This window comes from Microplitis demolitor, chromosome 9 (assembly GCF_026212275.2).
Source record: "Microplitis demolitor isolate Queensland-Clemson2020A chromosome 9, iyMicDemo2.1a, whole genome shotgun sequence".
Classification (NCBI taxonomy): Eukaryota; Metazoa; Arthropoda; class Insecta; order Hymenoptera; family Braconidae; genus Microplitis; species Microplitis demolitor.
Window position 1 is genome coordinate 15,801,996 of NC_068553.1, and position 18,501 is coordinate 15,820,496.

General features: G+C 27.5%; 1 protein-coding gene across 4 annotated transcripts in view; it reads right to left on the reverse strand.

Moving 5' to 3' along the window:
* The window catches only part of LOC103573609 (ecdysone receptor), a 107,032-nt gene extending 90,311 nt beyond the window's left edge, over positions 1 to 16,721 (reverse strand). For all 4 annotated transcript variants that reach the window (XM_053742067.1, XM_008552764.3, XM_008552763.3 and 1 more), the window contains exon 1: positions 16,054 to 16,721. The gene's annotated coding sequence lies outside the window, so the exon portion shown is untranslated. The remainder of the gene's footprint in view (positions 1 to 16,053) is intronic.
* Between the last annotated feature and the right edge of the window lie 1,780 nt (positions 16,722 to 18,501).

Genomic DNA, 18,501 nt, shown 5'->3' on the forward strand with positions numbered 1-18,501 from the left:
CCCTCGGAGTGAAATTCCCTCTGAAGAGAAATTTAATTTATTATCGAAACTCCAGGTCGGAATATAGAAAAAAAATTTTTTTGACTGAAGGTAAATTTATTTTTGATTAAAGAAAATTTTTTTGAAAAAAATATATTTTCTAAGAGAAAGTAAAAATCTCCGACCAAGACAAATTTTTTTTGCTCAAGAAAATCTCGACTTAGTTCCCGAAAACCTTTTTCTTTAAAAATATTTTCTCGAATCAAAATAACTTCTTTTTCTGTGAATAGAATTCACTCATAAAAAAAATTCTATTTAATATTAAAACTCCGAATCGAAGTGAATGCGAATTTGAATAAAATTCAAATTACTCCGCTGAAAAAACTCCTTATTTACTGCGCATGTGCAGTATTTTTTTTTTAATTTTGAGTGACGAAGTGAATTAAAATCCGTAATTACTCCGAATTCACTCCCAATATTTTACCGTGAACACAGAGTTCTTTAGTTCTAATGTAATGATTATATTTGGTAGAAATTTTAAGAATAATTAATTTTTTATTCATTAAAAGTTCGCCATTTTTCCCAGAAATGTAAAAAAAAATTTTCTAATTGATATTTAAAATTAAGAATTTCTTAAATAAAGGCAAAAAGTAAAAAATTATCGTATAAAAAATTTACAAAATGAATTTTTTTTCTAGTATTACCATTTTACCCGACCCTCTACACTTCACGAATTCCGAAATCTTTTCATCTTTACTAAAATTACCATATAGGTGTTAAAAAATTGATAGACCTACAAATTATGATAACAAACACGTGTTAATATAGACGTATAAAATTAAATGATGAAATTTCACAGAATTATTTTTAGATTTGAAACCCTAACAGGAAGTGACAACATAATAATTCAAATCACCACGAAAGATTTTTAAAAATATTTTATTTATTTATGCTTTGGTGATTAGATGTATTTTTTATTTAATTATTTGAAAAATTTATATCCTCGAAAATTTGTAAATTTCAATGACATTACACTGTAATAAATTTTTGTATTCGGTGTATAAATTACACCAAATATCGTGTAAAATTTACGGAGTTTGAATACCAATATTTTACGCCATTACGCGTGGAGATTTTGAATTTATGATAATTTTGCGTTAAGAAAAATAATTATGAAAATATTGCAATATTCAAAATACTATTTCATATCCCAATAAAAATTAATATAGTTATTGATTACGCAATCGGAAAAAATCGGTAGCAGCTACCGATTATTTTTCGGTAGTCGCTACTAATTATTTTTCGGTAGCTGCTACCGATTATTTTTCGATAGCCGCTACCGATTTTTTTTTGGTAGGCGCTACTAATTATTTTTCGGTAGTCGCTACTCATTATTTTTCGGTAGTCGCTACTAATTATTTTTCGGTAGCTGCTACCGATTATTTTTCGATAGCCGCTACCGATTTTTTTTGGTAGCCGCAACTCATTATTTTTCGGTAGTCGCTACTAATTATTTTTCGGTAGCTGCTACCGATTATTTTTCGATAGCCGCTACTCATTATTTTTCGGTAGTCGCTACTCATTATTTTTCGGTAGTCGCTACTAATTATTTTTCGGTAGCTGCTACCGATTATTTTTCGATAGCCGCTACCGATTTTTTTTGGTAGCCGCTACTCATTATTTTTCGGTAGTCGCTACTAATTATTTTTCGGTAGCTGCTACCGATTATTTTTCGATAGCCGCTACCGATTTTTTTTTGGTAGCCGCTACTCATTAATTTTCGGTAGTCGCTACTAATTATTTTTCGGTAGCTGCTACCGATTATTTTTCGGTAGCTGCTACCAATTATTTGTCGATAGCCGCTACTAATTATTTTTCGGTAGCCGCTACCGATTATTTTTTTCCGTGTAATTAAAAATGTATAATGATCATTCGACGCTCAATCGAAATTATTAATTAATAAGTAACACTGAAGTGTAAAAAAAAAAGTAGATTACACTGTGTTAAAATTACACTGACGAATAATTTACACCGCGGATTTTTTACACCGTCATTTTACAACACGGCCGTGTAAAATTCTTTATCGCAATTTTTACCCAAAAATTTTTACAGTGAACCATACGACATAAATTTATATATTACGAATTTGAACTTCTTTGACATCTACATAAATTATATAAATTATTTCTAAAATAATAATTAATTTAAATAATTGCGCTGACCCACCCATTTTTATTTACTATTTACTTTCATTTGCACTCCGTATTTGATTTACAACTAAGCAATGATTATAAAACCTGACATACTCTTACGTAATTTCCAAAGAGATTTACCGCCCGGAAAGGGGACAAAGTGAAGTAAAATTGCAATATTATAAGTACATATACATACATATATATTGAAAAATACAATAAATCCAGATGTTAAATTTTTCGTCGACACTCCAACATCTATAGAAACTTTTTCATTAAAAAAATATATATATAAATTTTTTTTATATATTTTCCCACGTGCCCTCAGAGAATTAAATCTGAGTATATATCAATTCTCACGGCTGAACGCCTTTTAGGAAGCCCCAAGTTACAGTGTATTACCCGATAATATGGAGCTTCTATATATCCACTCAACTTATATATATACATACATATATACATATATATACATATTTATTCACTCGTTCACTGTGGTAGTTTAAAGCAGTTTAAAGTTTAAAGACTCGCGTTATGTTGGATGTACTGAGAATGAAACAAGAAATCTCAAAGTAATATAACGTTCATATACTAAATATATATATACATATATATAAGGGGTCTTTTTGTTATTTTTAAGTTAAAACCCTCTTTTTACATCAACCCATAATGCTTCTCTTCTCGTTACATACCCAACGATGACTCTTTACAACAACTACAACTACATATTCATATTTATATACATATATATACCAACAGTAAATTTTATATAGACAGACATTACGGCGGCCCCTATACTAAAATACTCGTTGGTAAAAGGGGCGGTGAGAACACGTGCGTGACGAAGAGACGGTCGAAACGATGAGCCTGCATGCACTTTTACCCATTCACACATTCATATACATGTATATATATATGTATATATATATAAATTGTATTTGTACCTTGTACTTGTACTTGAGTTTGTACATGGCAAAGTGTAAGTAAGAAATGAAAGAAAATAACAGAGACACGCCATCAAGTTTCAGACCTACGGTAACGTCAACTTATCCAGGGCAATGGGTCTTTCAATTAATGTTTTTATTATTTTTTAATTAAACTAATAATATAATGTATATTAATAATTCATCAGATAAGACAGTAATAAGTTAATTTCAAAGTTTAATTTTTTTAAAAAATATACACAGAAAAAAAAAATTTCTTAGCACAAAAAATTTTTTACCTTAAAAATTTTTTTGGAGAAAATAAAAAAATTTTTTTCAGTTAGAAGAAAATTTTTGTCTTCAATTTTTAATGAAAAATTCTAGAGTCAAAAAATCGTTTGTTTATGTTTCTTTGATTTTGATTTAAAAAAAAAAAAAAAAAAAAAAAAAAAAAAAAAAAAGTGTGATATTTCAAATTGAAAAAAAAAAAAAAAAAAAACTATTGAGTTTTATTTATTACAAAATTTATTTTTTGTCGGGGATTTATTAAGTATATAATAGAAGAAAAATCATCAGTTTGGATCGGATAATTTTCTGTGAAGTATGAGGGAATATATGAAGGAAGGTAGATATAAATGAAAATAGAAATATTTGAGATAAGGGAAAAATATATAATGGAAGGGAAGAAAAGACAGGCACGAACACAAAATAAAACACTTCCGGACAGCTGGTTAATTCTCATTCCCCTGATGATATTTAACACACGTACATTTTCTTATAATAGTCATGCTAAAATATTAAATATTTTAAATAGACAAGACTTCACCATGTGCACGAAATTTACGACAAAATAAAAATTTTGAATAACAAACTATAAAATGAATCTTTTTTTAATAAAAAAAAAATTATTTTTTTTTATCTGATTTTCGGCTCTGCTACACAGAAAAAAAAGATTTAGTGCAAAAAATTTTTACTCACCCCAAGAAAATTTTCGCATCATGAATTAAAAACAAAAAATTTTCCGGCGCAAGAAACTTTTTTTAGTCAAGAAAATTTTTGTTTTGAATTTTTGTCATTAAAAAATGAGAAATATTTTGTCATGCCAACTTTTTCTTTTTATTTTTTTAAAGAAAATTTAAATAATTTCTAATGAAGTGACGCACACTTGGCCTCATCTTTTTACAGATTAATTTTTTTTCATCGTAGGATATAATTCTAAAATGTAATTACAATATTTATGATAAAAAATAGTCCGATAATAAGTAACTTTAGACACTTGACACAGTTTAACATAAAATATATCTTTAAACAGCAAAAAGTTTTTTCATGGAAAGAAATAAGTGGGACGTAGTGCCCGTGTGGTGACAACCAGATTGCACTGTATTTTTAATTTTAAGATGAATGAAATGATACATGTACAATATATATATGTATATATACATATATATTTATATAAAAAGAGAAGATACCTCCGGTATCGTAATACAATACTATTAGTTGAACTTGAGCTACTTATAAGTGACCTTGTGAGGCGCACACGCGCACGAGGACGCGCATTGCACCCCGACAAAGCAAAGTGAGAGTGGAATTGCAACACTTTATGTCTTAGTGACATGTGAAATTTTTAAAATATGTATATAGGGTGGGTGTGAAGGAGAAAAACGGGGCACTTTAGGAATAAAGAAATTTTCGGGGACTCAAATCTTAGAAATTTTCCGTTACTGTTAAAAAAAATTTCATTTTCGCGGGAAAAATGGAGATTTAAAAAAAGTGAAAAAAAAATTTTGAATAGTTTTCATCACAAAAAAGTCATTGATATTTTCGACTCAATTTTTGAAAAAATTTAACAAAAAAAAATTCAAAATAAAGCTGACTAAATATTTACAAAAGTGATTTTTGAATTTTCGAAAAATATTGAAAAAAAAATTTTTTTTATAAAGTTTTAGGGTATCTCATTTTACCCCGCCCCCTAATTAAAAATTAACAATAAGTCAATAAAATAAAGTCTATATTAAATTTCAATGAAAATTAAAAGTTGAAAGCGGCGCGAATTTTAAAATCAAAAACGTCTTTTTTAAATTCAAATAAAAAATAACACTGAGTAATTATTCGTTGATTCATTGATACATAAAATTTGACCTGTTACTCATAATATAATAAAATAAATTGAATAAAAGTTTAATTAATGTATAAGTAAGTAATGACCGAGTACAAATCTACTCCATTGTTTATTCTTTATTTAAAAATAAACTGACCTATACCAATGTTATCACTTCCGAATGACCTTTATGGTAATGAAAATAAATATGAATATTAAAAAAAAAATAAAAAAAAAAAAAAAAAAAAAAAAACAATGACAATAATTTAAATAAAATTTCATTAAATATGTAATAGTGGAGGGAGGGGCAAAATAGGGACTTCCTAAAAAAGGTGTAAAAAAAAAATTTCTGGATTTCAAATGAATTTGATTAAGTGGAATTTTTTTGTAATTAATTTATATAAATAAATATGACAATTTACACAATTATTGGATGCGAAGGAAAAAAAAAATTATTAATATTTTTCAACTGACAATCAATTTTTGAAAAAGTTTAATAAAAAAAAATTCAAAATTATGCTCAATTATATTTACAAAAATATTTTTGAAATTTTCAAAAACATTTAAATAATTTTTTTTTTTTTTCCCAGAAAATTTAGGGAGTACATTTACCCCCCCCCCCCTCCTTCTCCAATATTATTATTTTTAATAAAATAATTTAACACCCGTCATATTTAATACTTCAAAAAAAAAATAATAATAAGTAATAATTTAAATAATTAATAATTGTAGACATTGAGTTTATTGTCCCCAGTGATACGATAATTGCAAACTACGTCGCATTAATTGTCTACGACCACAAAATAAAATTATCGAATGATGAACAAATCGAATGAGTCATTTCCCTACACATAGATATATATAAATAAATATACAATAACCTAATATATATCTATGGATATTGTCAATAATTATTAATTGATTCACTAGCACAAAATAATTAACAAACATCAAACTGTATCTAATTACATCTTCACTAATTACATCAATTAGAGTAAACAGCTAATTTGACAATATATTTAAATTCAACAGACAATTAAAAAAAATATAAATGCTATTGATATGTAAAAATAATTAATGTGTGTTATTATTTAATGTGATCTTTTTATGATAAAAATATATAGTAGTTAGACAAACGATAGTAGGCCATTCATTCGCGGTAAGCCGGTCACATACGTTCCGCCTTGACTGACGACTCATACATATATATATATATATATATATATATATATATATATATATATATATATATATATGTACATATATATACTCGAATCGTTACTACACACTGTGTGTACAGTTTACATACTCACATATATACATACATATATATGTAAAGTATATAAGTAATGGGTATAATAAGTAACTCGAGCGTAAAAAGAATAGAAATAAAAAGACAAGAGACAAGACATTCAAGTCAGTCAGTTTGTACACGCGAGAAAACCCGTCTCATGAGAAATATATCAATGTTGTTACTTGTCTTATACATCTAATCATATCTCAACAATCTACATAACGTCAATCTAAAGTTATGTTTGCTATCAGTCTCAATAAATTCTGCGCTAAATCTCCATTTAAGAAATATACTAATTTAAAATATATATATACATATATATATATATACATATATATATGAACGTTATTATCTTCATCTACATGCCAGACAAATCAAAATTTTTTTTTTTAAATCCATATTCTTTTATTGATCTGTCTTATCTGTTTAGTACCTCAGCTATTTTATCTCTATATATTTTTTACCCTTTAATTTCTGTCAGGCATTCAAATACCCTCGAATCACCTCCCATTGTTGTAAGGTGCAAAAATAAAAATTCGAGAGTACATTCATTTCTTTGAATCTCTGCGTTTTTAATTCTTTTACCGGAGGTTTGCATTTACCAATACGATACGCGATGGATAGGACGAAAGTCGTGTGCACGGTTAGTATAACTAATGCAATGTAAGGGGAAAGCGCGATATGTATGCAACGAAACTTAACCGGCCGGCGACTGTCGCGACGCATCGACGTTGAATTCCTACTAATCAACGTGAAAACATTTCATACAATCGCTGCCCTTCTATCTCTGCAATAGCAGCCTATACTGTCCTACCCTGCAGTATACATGCAACCATCCCTATTTGTTATATTCTTCATATTCATATATGTATACATTTATTATCATTATATTTATAGACCGCGTTATCGTTAAGTAGTTTACATTAATGACAATTAGATTGCAAACTACTGCAAGTTGCATAGACGTTTAACTCTCTTACTGGGTATATAGGCTTCACTTGCGTATCCACAGTATGTAGGCTAAAAATGATACGTCGGGTGACGTCATGCGTGCAAGTTTATTCTCTCCCTCTTTGTTATATATTTTATGTCTAGTATTCTATACATTATTTGTGCATATGCATGTATAAATGTACATGTGATTAAAAACTACATATATGTTTGTATATATATGTATACATATATGTTATAGATGAGTAGGTATGTAAAAATACAAATTTTAATTGACAATATGAAAAACAAAATAAATCTTCATTAGTATGATGTAAAGTTAATGATAGACGTGTACTTATATTATTGTGTCATATCATATGTATATTAATATATGTATTATCGTGTGTATTGATATAATCGCGCGCGCAGTCTGCCGGACAAATAGTTATTGACCTTTATCGCCAGTGACCTCGTGGATGCAGGCGAAGAATGTGGGACTCGTGCGCAGGCGTTTGCACACACCTCGTATACATCCCGTCGCGGCAAGAGTACCGTCAACAGCTCTCTTGTATACTATATATGTACTAGTTGAGATATACTTATGTATATGTTTATATATATATGGATACGAGGATAAAAGAATGATAAAATGTTTGAGAATCACTGAATGCAGCATTGCCGCTACATACAAACTCGTTGCACGGTCTCTCTTCACTTTCCATTAATGTGTCTAAACAGTGACGTCTACTTTGTTTAATTTCACTTTTTTTTTTTTTTTTTTTTTTTTTTTTTTTTGTTTAATTATTTATATGTACAGTACTACCTTAGTAAGTTACGACGATTTGGGACCGTCGTAATAGTTTAAGGGACAATAAAAGTATTAGTCTCGATTGACCTGGAGCTAGGAAGGGTATGTAGGTGTGAGGGATCGTTAGTGTCTGTAAATCCAGGCAAAAAAATTTATCAGTAACATTTAATTTTTCATTTCTCAAAATCAATATAAATAATTATAATTTAATTTTACTTGCAATAATGAGTCAAATAAATTTTTTCTTAAATAAATAAATTTTTAACGATTGTTTTATTAGAAAAAAATAATGATTAAGTAAATAATATTAGAAATTTTAAATATTCATTTGTTTTATGATTAATATTAAATCTGATATTAATTTAAAACTTAAGTAACGGCTGGATGGGTTATCTTAAAGTCTAATAAACTAAATTAACTCAAAATTTATGGATTGTATATTTTTTACAATTTTTGCATGTCCACATTACCCCTCAAAATCTCATAAAATGATCAGCTACTTTATGAAATACAATAAACATACTCTCACACACACTATGAAACTGAAATGTAATATGAGGGTTTCAGGTAGTTCGAAAATTTTTTTTGGTGGTTTAGGGTTAAGCACGGGTTGTAAAAATGAGAAAATTCGTAATAGTGTAAGGTCGTAACTTACTAAGGTAGTACTGTATGTGGAAAATTGTCTGTTAGATATTTAATTTTGAGGAATGATTAAATGTCTAATTGACAGCGCCCGAGTGGTAATTCGTAGACAAGAGCCGGGAATAAATTAATACCCATGGAGCTCGTTTCAATAATTTAGATTTTTAAAATTTTTTTTGTCACCTATAACAACCAGATGTCATACAGACGAGTAAGACTGCTGACTACTCATGGAAAAAAAAAAAATTACAATTTAAAAAATCTCGAGTTATATGTCTTTATAGGTCTAATTCATGCCTTTGCAAGTCGATTCATTTCAAACTTTTACAATGACTATGTCCTAAAAAAAGGGGATCTAAAAGTGGTTTTCAATGCTCATTAAGTTTCAATGTCTTAGATTTCGACTCAGGTGGATAGTAAATTTATACTGAATGACTAGATTTCTAAAATTTTTTACATATAGATGCTAGTATGTCAGCCGAAAATCTTAGACCATCTCCAATCTTCGTAACTACGCCTTAAATCACTCTTAAGCAGTCGAATTACACGATTATTCTTCTACTCTGAATAAGTAGAGAACGCATGCGAGAAAAATTAATAACCGATAAATGTATTGAGCCACCTAGCGGCAAAATTGTGTGTCACTTGTACTCTCTAAATATGAATAAGTGAAAATAAGTGAATATTCACTAATTCTGAGTGCCAACCAAACCACTTTTTGAAATTAGTGGTTCGGTTTGCACTTGGAATTAGTGAATATTCACTTATTTTCACTTATTCATGTTTAGAGAATAATAAAATGTAATTTTATAAATTATGTAGTTTGATTGATTATTATTTAAGTTGATTGATAATACTATTTGATTAAATTTGAAATTAAATAGAAATAAAATTTTTAAAAATAGAAATTAAATTTTGGACTGAAAAAAAAAATAATAACACGATAAGTCATATTTTTTTTGTAATAAAAAACATTCATAATTAAAAATATATAAAAGCAGTTGATAAGTTAAACGAAATTTTTTTTTTAAATAATAGAAAAATATATAAATTTAAAAGAAGTAATTGTTGGTGACCGTAATCAAATACATAAAAAAAGTCATAAAAGTAACAGTAAAAATACCACGTCAAGTACGCATAATTTTATAAAAATATAATAAAAAAAGTTTGTTTCGCATGCGCAGTAAATTTAACAATTTACGTAGCGGGATATTAATAACAATTTTACATACAAAACAACACCTTTAATGACTTTCATTATGTACCTGACATGAGCTAAAAAACAAGTCTATTATACAAAGCCACAATCTTGGGAAAATTATTACCAAGTCAATTAATATCTGTATATGGAGATAAAATTATTGAGAATACGTAATACTGAAATTAATCAAGTGAAAGTGAGAAAATATATATGTACCACGTTATGATTTCATGTCCTGTGAAAAAAAAGTTTAAAAGGCGTTGACTATTCTAAACTACAAGACGTGACACGATGACAAATTGCTTTTAAACGATTTTTAAACTTCTGGAAATACAAAGAAAAAAAATCTGAAAAACGGTTGACCCTGTGGGTCAATCCCAAAACCCCGTCGTTTTCGAGTTCAAAAAACGGCAGGACCAAAAAATATACATTTTGATGAAAAAGAGTAATCAACCAATTTACACATCTGCAGCTATCGAAAGAGCTTGTTGAGACTCAAATTCGATTAAACTTAGAAACAAATTGGTCAAACGATTCACAAGTTGTGCAACGATAACTTGTAAACTACTCGAGGATCGACTCCAAAATGTAATCAGTTTTAAGTCTTGGTAAGCTTTTTGATTGCTGCTACGATCGTCCAAATCGGTTTTGATTCGTTCCAAAGATTTCGGACTAAAAGCGTTTACACCTCCCCCCCCCCCCCTCCACACACACACACACACGCGAATGTCCATCTAGAAATAGCCAAAATCGCTTCCTAGAACCTCAAAACTTCAAGATCTGATGAAAACTCGATTTTTGAAAATCGTACCGAAACCAATAACTTTCTTTTTTTTTTAAATTTTTATAGCGGAAAGAAATCTTTATTTAAAATCATAAATCAATTAAATCATATAAATTTATTTCAGTGCAAAATACGGTCACAAAAAACTGTTTTTGAACTATTTCTCAAAATTTCTTTCGAACATATTTTAATAGCATTACATAAGTCAACTACTGATTTCACCCTTGAATTTTAAAAATTTTAAACAACCTTTAAGAACAGTTGATCGTTGTCACATGTTGAAGTTTAAAAGAGTCAACGATTTTTCAAAAATTTTTTTTACTTTTGGTACTATAAATTCTATTGATAATAAAAGTATTAATAATGATAATAACAATAATTTAACTAAATTACCCCAAATGGATATGTGAGATATTACTCTCTTCTGAATTATTATCAATTGAATTTCATTACTGATATTGGATACGATTAATATCAAAAAAAGTTATTAACTGCATGAAGATCAAATTGCACTAATTCAATAGAGTCTTGCAGACAAATTAACGCAATTGATTATTTGTATACTTTTTTTTATGCGTCTAAGAGAAGCAGACCAAAATAACAGATTAAGAAAATTTTTACGATTATTGAAGAATTTAATTATACAATGAAATGTTTACTTTTACAAAATTTAATTGACGTAAAAATAAATGAGGAATTAAAAAAAAATTTTAATCTTGGAAAAATTATAAAACTAGTAGACAGAGAGTTAATAATACATTATTTAGAAGTTACAAATAATTTTAGTACTGATTTTCAAAAATTTGAAAATTTGAAATTGCCACCTTTTATAATAAATTACTCAATGGATTTTCAAAATTGTCTAATTCTAAGCTGTTCAAAAACATACATACTTTCAGTATTACCCAACTCTCAGTTAAAATTTTGAATCCTAATCTAATCGATAGGAATTAGAGTTAAGCAAAAAAAGGATTTCTTTGTACAAAAAATATTTTTCATTATGAAATGAAAACGAAAATTTTTTGTAGGATTAGAAAAAAATTTCAGAGCACAAGATATTTTTCCTTGCTTTAAAAAATTTTTTGTTTTCAATTTACAATGCGTAAAATTTCTAGTCAAATAAAAATATTTTTGAGGCAAGTGGAAATTTTTTGTGTCAAAAAATTCTTATTTTCTGTGTAGGTCTTTTGAAAATTACTAAAAAAGAAATTGTAGACAGTGAGCAGTTGTGCTAATGTAACTAACGCCTACTAACCTACCGGAAAACATATACCATCGTTGTTTATATATATATATATATATATATATATATATATATATATATATATATATATATAAATATAGCTGAAAGTTAGGCGGTGCATCGTACCGTGGTTGCATCACAAGCGAAAAATAGTCACAACCCAAATTTTACACTGCGTACTTTGACCGTCCTCATAATTCAACAAAGATTTGTCTGGCAATTACTTCGACCTCGTCTACTTTACATTAAAAATTTCCTTTAACAACCGGTAATATAACAAAAAAAAAAAATACAAATTTTTTTTATTGTTTTGCAAAACAAATTTAGAAAATTTACTAATAAGTTAACATCTTTTAGTTGTTGACTATATGTCAATGTTTGAAAAACTAATTACAATAAATGAGTTTTTATTTACAAGACATAATTGTTTTTCAGATGAATGCGTAGTAATACATAGTTTATGTTTTGCGCGTACGTGTAATCTCGCGGCCTTGGAATACCAGAGCAAAGCGCGCAGGATCAAGAATGTACTCCTTTACAGTGTGGCAAGCGTTAAAGGGTCAAACCGGACTAGATTCTTTTATAAAATATCCACTTATACAGTGGTCATAACAAAAATTTTACAGTAAAAGCTAAATTAAAAAAAGGGATTTTTTTAATTAAAACATTTTCAAAATTTTATTTTCTTTTTTATAGCAAAAATTATTTTATTTGAAATTATAGTCTAGGGGACGCAGGGGAAATTTTTTTGAAATTTCAGTCTTCCCGTGCGTTTAGTTTTGTTCTCGACCACTCGTTATAAGCCTGTGTTTATTTTATATCATTTTAAACGTCATATTTACGTTTTGTTACATGCGCCAGTGTCCAGATTTTTCTAGTGCTTGTAGCGCTAAAATAAATACTTATCTTTTTACACAAATAATAATTGTAATGTAAAAAATAATAATGACAAGGGTATTAATGAAAGTAATAATAATAATAATTGTTATTGATCAACATAATGCACAATAAAACTTTTAAATTGTAACAAAAGCTTTAATTGTAATTAATCATTACAATTATCACCAATAAATAATATTTAACTTAATATTTATAAAATTATTATCCGCGAAAGATCGATAGTAAATTTTCATAATTAATTTATATATTTTGTTGCTATTGTTAGTTTATAATTTATGTAATTTTAACGGAGGTTTATAACGGGATGTCTGCTACGAAACTCAAAAAAGTGGTTAAAGGTGTTGTTTGGACTCAGCTGCCGATTAAGGGGAAGAGGCTTATGACGAATAGTCGACTGGAGTGAATTCGAATTTTATTTGTATCCGGATCCACTCCGTTACTCGTAGTTCTAACCCTTTTAAAAAGATCACTCCGAAAACAGAGTAAATAGGGAGTTTTTTTCAGCCGAATGATTTCGGAGTAATCTGGATTTTATTTCAACACACATTTACTCCAATTCGGATTTTTAATATTAAAATAAACACTCAGGAGTAAATTTAACTCCGATTAAATAAATAGACAGTAATTCACTCTACACACTCTGGATTTAATCCGCAAATTAATTACAGTGTAGTAATCTATTGAAACATATTTTGGTTTGTCATAATAATTATAAATATATATATGTAGATAAATACAAATATATATAATGTCAAATAATAACAACGTAATAGTTATTACCCTCAATCGGATTAAATGCGATTGTTCTATTTCTGTACTTGATCAATCGTCGACCTTTGTAATTCAACTAAAGCTTTGTATATATATAAATATATATGTATATATATAGTTATGGACCTCGAGAAGTATATATGTAATAAGGGTTCTCCCTACTTTTATAGTAAATGCATCAACAATTACTCTATTTACTACTTCATATATATTTATGTATACATATACATATATGTAAATATCTAATACTCTATACATCTTCCTCCTGTATGCGGAAAAATGTCATTAACGGATTTTCTCTTCGGGGTAAAAAATTCTATGGCTTTGAAGTCATATCCGCTACAGTGACATACAACCGGATCGGTATTACGAGACAACATTAGAGGCCACACAAAAGTAATACTTATGTACACATATTACTATATGCATATATTATATATATACATGGGTTTAGAAAAATTTAAAAAAAAAATTCTCTAACATTTATGCCTTTGATTTTGGTATTCGAACTTGTAACTTAAAATTCATATTGAGTCCCGGGATTCCGGGATTCTGAGATTCTGAGGTCAGTTGGGCCAGCAGTTAAAAAGTTGAGGAAAAAAAATTGGTCAAGTCTTTGGATCAGGTTTAAAATTTCTAAATGCGATTGAGCAGAATCATAAATTGAATAGATTTGAATCTCGAATTTCTATTGACGCAAATAATAAATCCGCGGGAAATTTGAACTTCAAAAATTGGAATAACTAATACATAATTATATTTGTTTAGAAATTTTTTTTTTTTGATAAGGAAAAGTTTAAAAATAAGAAAATTAAATTGTTCACCGGGGGTAGGAAGGTAAAATTTACATTTAAATTTTAAAGGGAAATTATCGAGGCTGACAAAAATTCCGGAAAATTGCAGTGTTTTATTTTTTGATAAGAGTAAATAAAAATTAAATATCATCAGATGTTTTATGAAGTGCAGTGACCTATATTAATGTTACTTTTACAAATTAATTACGAGTGTGAATGTAGCAGACGTCAGACAAATGGAAAATTACAAATAAATAGAGTAAATAATTTTTTAAAAAATGTTTATAAAAAATGCACTTGTTAATTCGGAAATTTTTGAAAAGTACATTGTATTTGAATTTTATTTTGTTCATTATATACTCTATTTATTAATGATTTCAAATTCGTCTGTGCTCCATTCACATTTTAATTTTCGGATATTTTTTTAATAAATCAATTACAAAAAAAAAAAAAAAAAAAAAAAAAAAATACACATGTAGAAAATAAAAAAAACTACAAGTGCAATTTTTTAAAATATTTTTTTTACAGTTCATCGTTTTGAAAAAAAAATTCAAAAATTATTAGACGTCCAACTTATGAGTGTGAAGGTAGCAGACATCAGACAAATTTAAAATTATTAATAAATAGAGTAAATAATTTAAAAAATCAAATTAAAAAAAAATGGGCATTTACAAAATTTTGAAATTAATAAGCGCATTTTTTTTAAAATAATATTTTTTAAATTATTTACTCTATTTATTAATGATTTAAAATTTATCTGTCTGCTACGTTCACGCTTCAATTTTCAGATGTTTTTTTAATAAATCAATTTCCAAAAAAAAAAAAATCTAAAAATATGCACATGTAGAAAATAAAAAAAACTACAAGTGCAATTTTTTAAAATATTTTTTTTTACAGTTCATCGTTTTGAAAATAAATTCAAAAATTATTAGACGTCCAACTTATGATTGTGAGTGTAATAGACAGGAAATTATAAATTATTAATAGAGTAAATAATTCAAAAAATAAAATTTAAAAAAAATTGGCATTTACAAAATTTTGAAATTAATAAGTGCATTTTTTAAAAATATTATTTTTTAAATTATTTACTCCATTTATTAATAATTTAAAATTTTTCTCTGCTACATCACATTCATGCCTAACTTCAGTATCACAATTTCAAAGTTTTAAATTTAAAAAAAACAAAATGTGTAATTAATTAAAATAATTTTTAAAAAATCATATCCTACTTATAAATCATCGTCTTTTTTTCCATGTATAAAACGACTTTCCTAAAAAAAATCTATCCCATTAACCCTTTCGCGCTGCACGTTTTTAAACGTAAACACTCACGATATCAAGATGTCTTCCCGCTTACCCCCAGGCTCCACAACGTTTGTCTATCGACGCGAACGCAATGCGCATTCTCACAGATCAGACCACAAAAAAAAACAATAATAATAACAACAATAAAACGAAAATAATAATAACTACCAGTAATATTTAAATACTCACATGATATATTCCAACGATAGTTTGTCCCACAAATATATATAAATATAAATATATATATATATGTGTACAGCTGTTTATAAAAATCCACGCGTTATCATAAAATAATATTTCGAGCTTCAACTCCACACTTCCACATAACGCACACGTGCACACAATAACACAAGTCTCGGGTTAGTTGTCGCTCATTTATTTTAAAAATAATAATATTTAAATAATAAAATAATAAATAATAACACACATTTATTTCACTATATATTAAAGTTTGCGTCGACGCGATAAACACACCGGCGCGTCATTTCTATCTCGATATTTAATCACTTATCCGTAATTTTTATTTTAAATCTCACACTATTTTTATTATTTATTTATTATTTAAATTTAAATTATTTTATTTACCCGCCATTACGCACAATCGACAACGCGTCACCTCAATGTTTTTTTTTTTATTTTTATTTTTATTTAATTAAATTGTTGTTACAACGATGACACGTTTAAGCATCACTACAATAATAGGCAGTTGTACAAATAAACCTTGTTGGTATTATTAATTATTTGTTGTTATTATTGTTATTATTATTATTACTATTATTATTATTATTTATGCCGGATAAAATAATACACGATAAAGACCGGATTGTTGCATACACTCAGTCTCAGCTATTCGCTGAGAGTGCAAGCGCGCGACTAAGGCGCTCGATTCGCCAGTTGCTGTTGCGCCGCCGGCGACATATTTGATTTTTTAACCGCGACATTCAAATGGCGGCAGCACTATCGCAACATGGGATTTATTTCAACGACTGCGCATAACAATACACGATAATCACTACTGTGTAATAATAATTTAATCATTAATATATAATATGTAATAAAAATTAATTGTTTTTTATATTATTTATGTTTTTTTGTTTTATTATTATGTGTTTATATGATACTGAATTTGGCAAATTTCAAATAATTTTTGAATTCTTAACAAACTGATGAATTGTAAAAAAAAAAAAATTTTGAAAAATTGCACCTTTAGTTTTTTTAATTTTCTACATGTGCATATTTTTATTTTATTTTATTTTTTTTTTTTTAAATTCAAACTGAAAAAAAAATCGAAAAATTCTTAATTGTCTGCTAACTTCAGGATCATGTTTTTATGACGGTTAAGTTATTTATTACTTGTAACATTAGAGTTAATATTTTATTTCGTTATTGCGCAGAGCAAGAATATTTGACGCAAAAAAATTTCGCTTGACCTGAAAAATTTTTGGATTTTAATTTGAAAACTAAAAATTTTTTGACGCGAGAAAAAATTTATTTCGTTTGAAGATAATTAATGATCCTAAAGTAGGCGACAATTGACAATTTTTGAATTTGTTTCTTTACTAATTAATTACAAAAAAAAAAATCTAAAAATATGCACATGTAAAAAATTAAAAATCTATAAGTGCGATTATTTAAAATATTTTTTTTTTTTTTGTAGTTGATCGTTCTTAAAAAAATCCAAAGATTATTAGACGTCGGCCAAATTCAGTATCATGATAATTATGAGTGTAAATGTAGCAGACATATAATTTTTTAATTGCATATCAAAAATTAATAAAATTTTAATAAAATCTGTGCGTCGGTTGGCCCAGTGGGACAGCCCCAAAACTTCCCGCTGTTTTCAAGATCAGGAAGCTCGAAAACATTAGCTTGAATGTCTAGCAGTCACGGGGCGAATTCCCGGCTAACTTCAGTATCATAAGATTTTAGCGCCTTTGATCAGTAGAGGAGATGAAACTACTCAATATTCTTATTTAAAATTTAAAAGGGAGAGTATTTGAACATTTTCCACAATCAGATATAGAAAATTGGAGTTCAAAATTTCTGAAATTTTCTGGACTGACTAATTTCTATTTTGCGGTTCGACATTAAACTGTCAAATTTCCGATTCAATTGCATTAAGTTACAAATAAACCTTCGCAATAATTAATAAATAATTCGAGTAATTATAAAATTCGACCGATTCGATTCGACCCAAGTAATTAATAATTCACACCCTTCATATATATATATATATATATATATATATATATATATATATATATATATATATATATATATATATATATATATATATATATATATAGAAAGATATATAGAGTAATATATCAAACGGACAGAATTTTCGATCGTAAAAAAAAATAAATAACCTCGAATTGCTATAAATGACTCGGTCGCGGACTCATCGTATGTACATATGATGATAACGTGAGAGTAGCGTCGACGCGAATCGAGTTGAATGATTGGCGGGGATCGTCGTTCGCGTTTTATTTGTATGTAGACTAGAACACGTGGACAATAATAAATAAAATTGGTTACAATATGTATATATATATATATGATATTTGTCTGCTATTGATTCAACATTTTGTATATTGGATTCACTTAAAATATTACATACATATATACATATATACA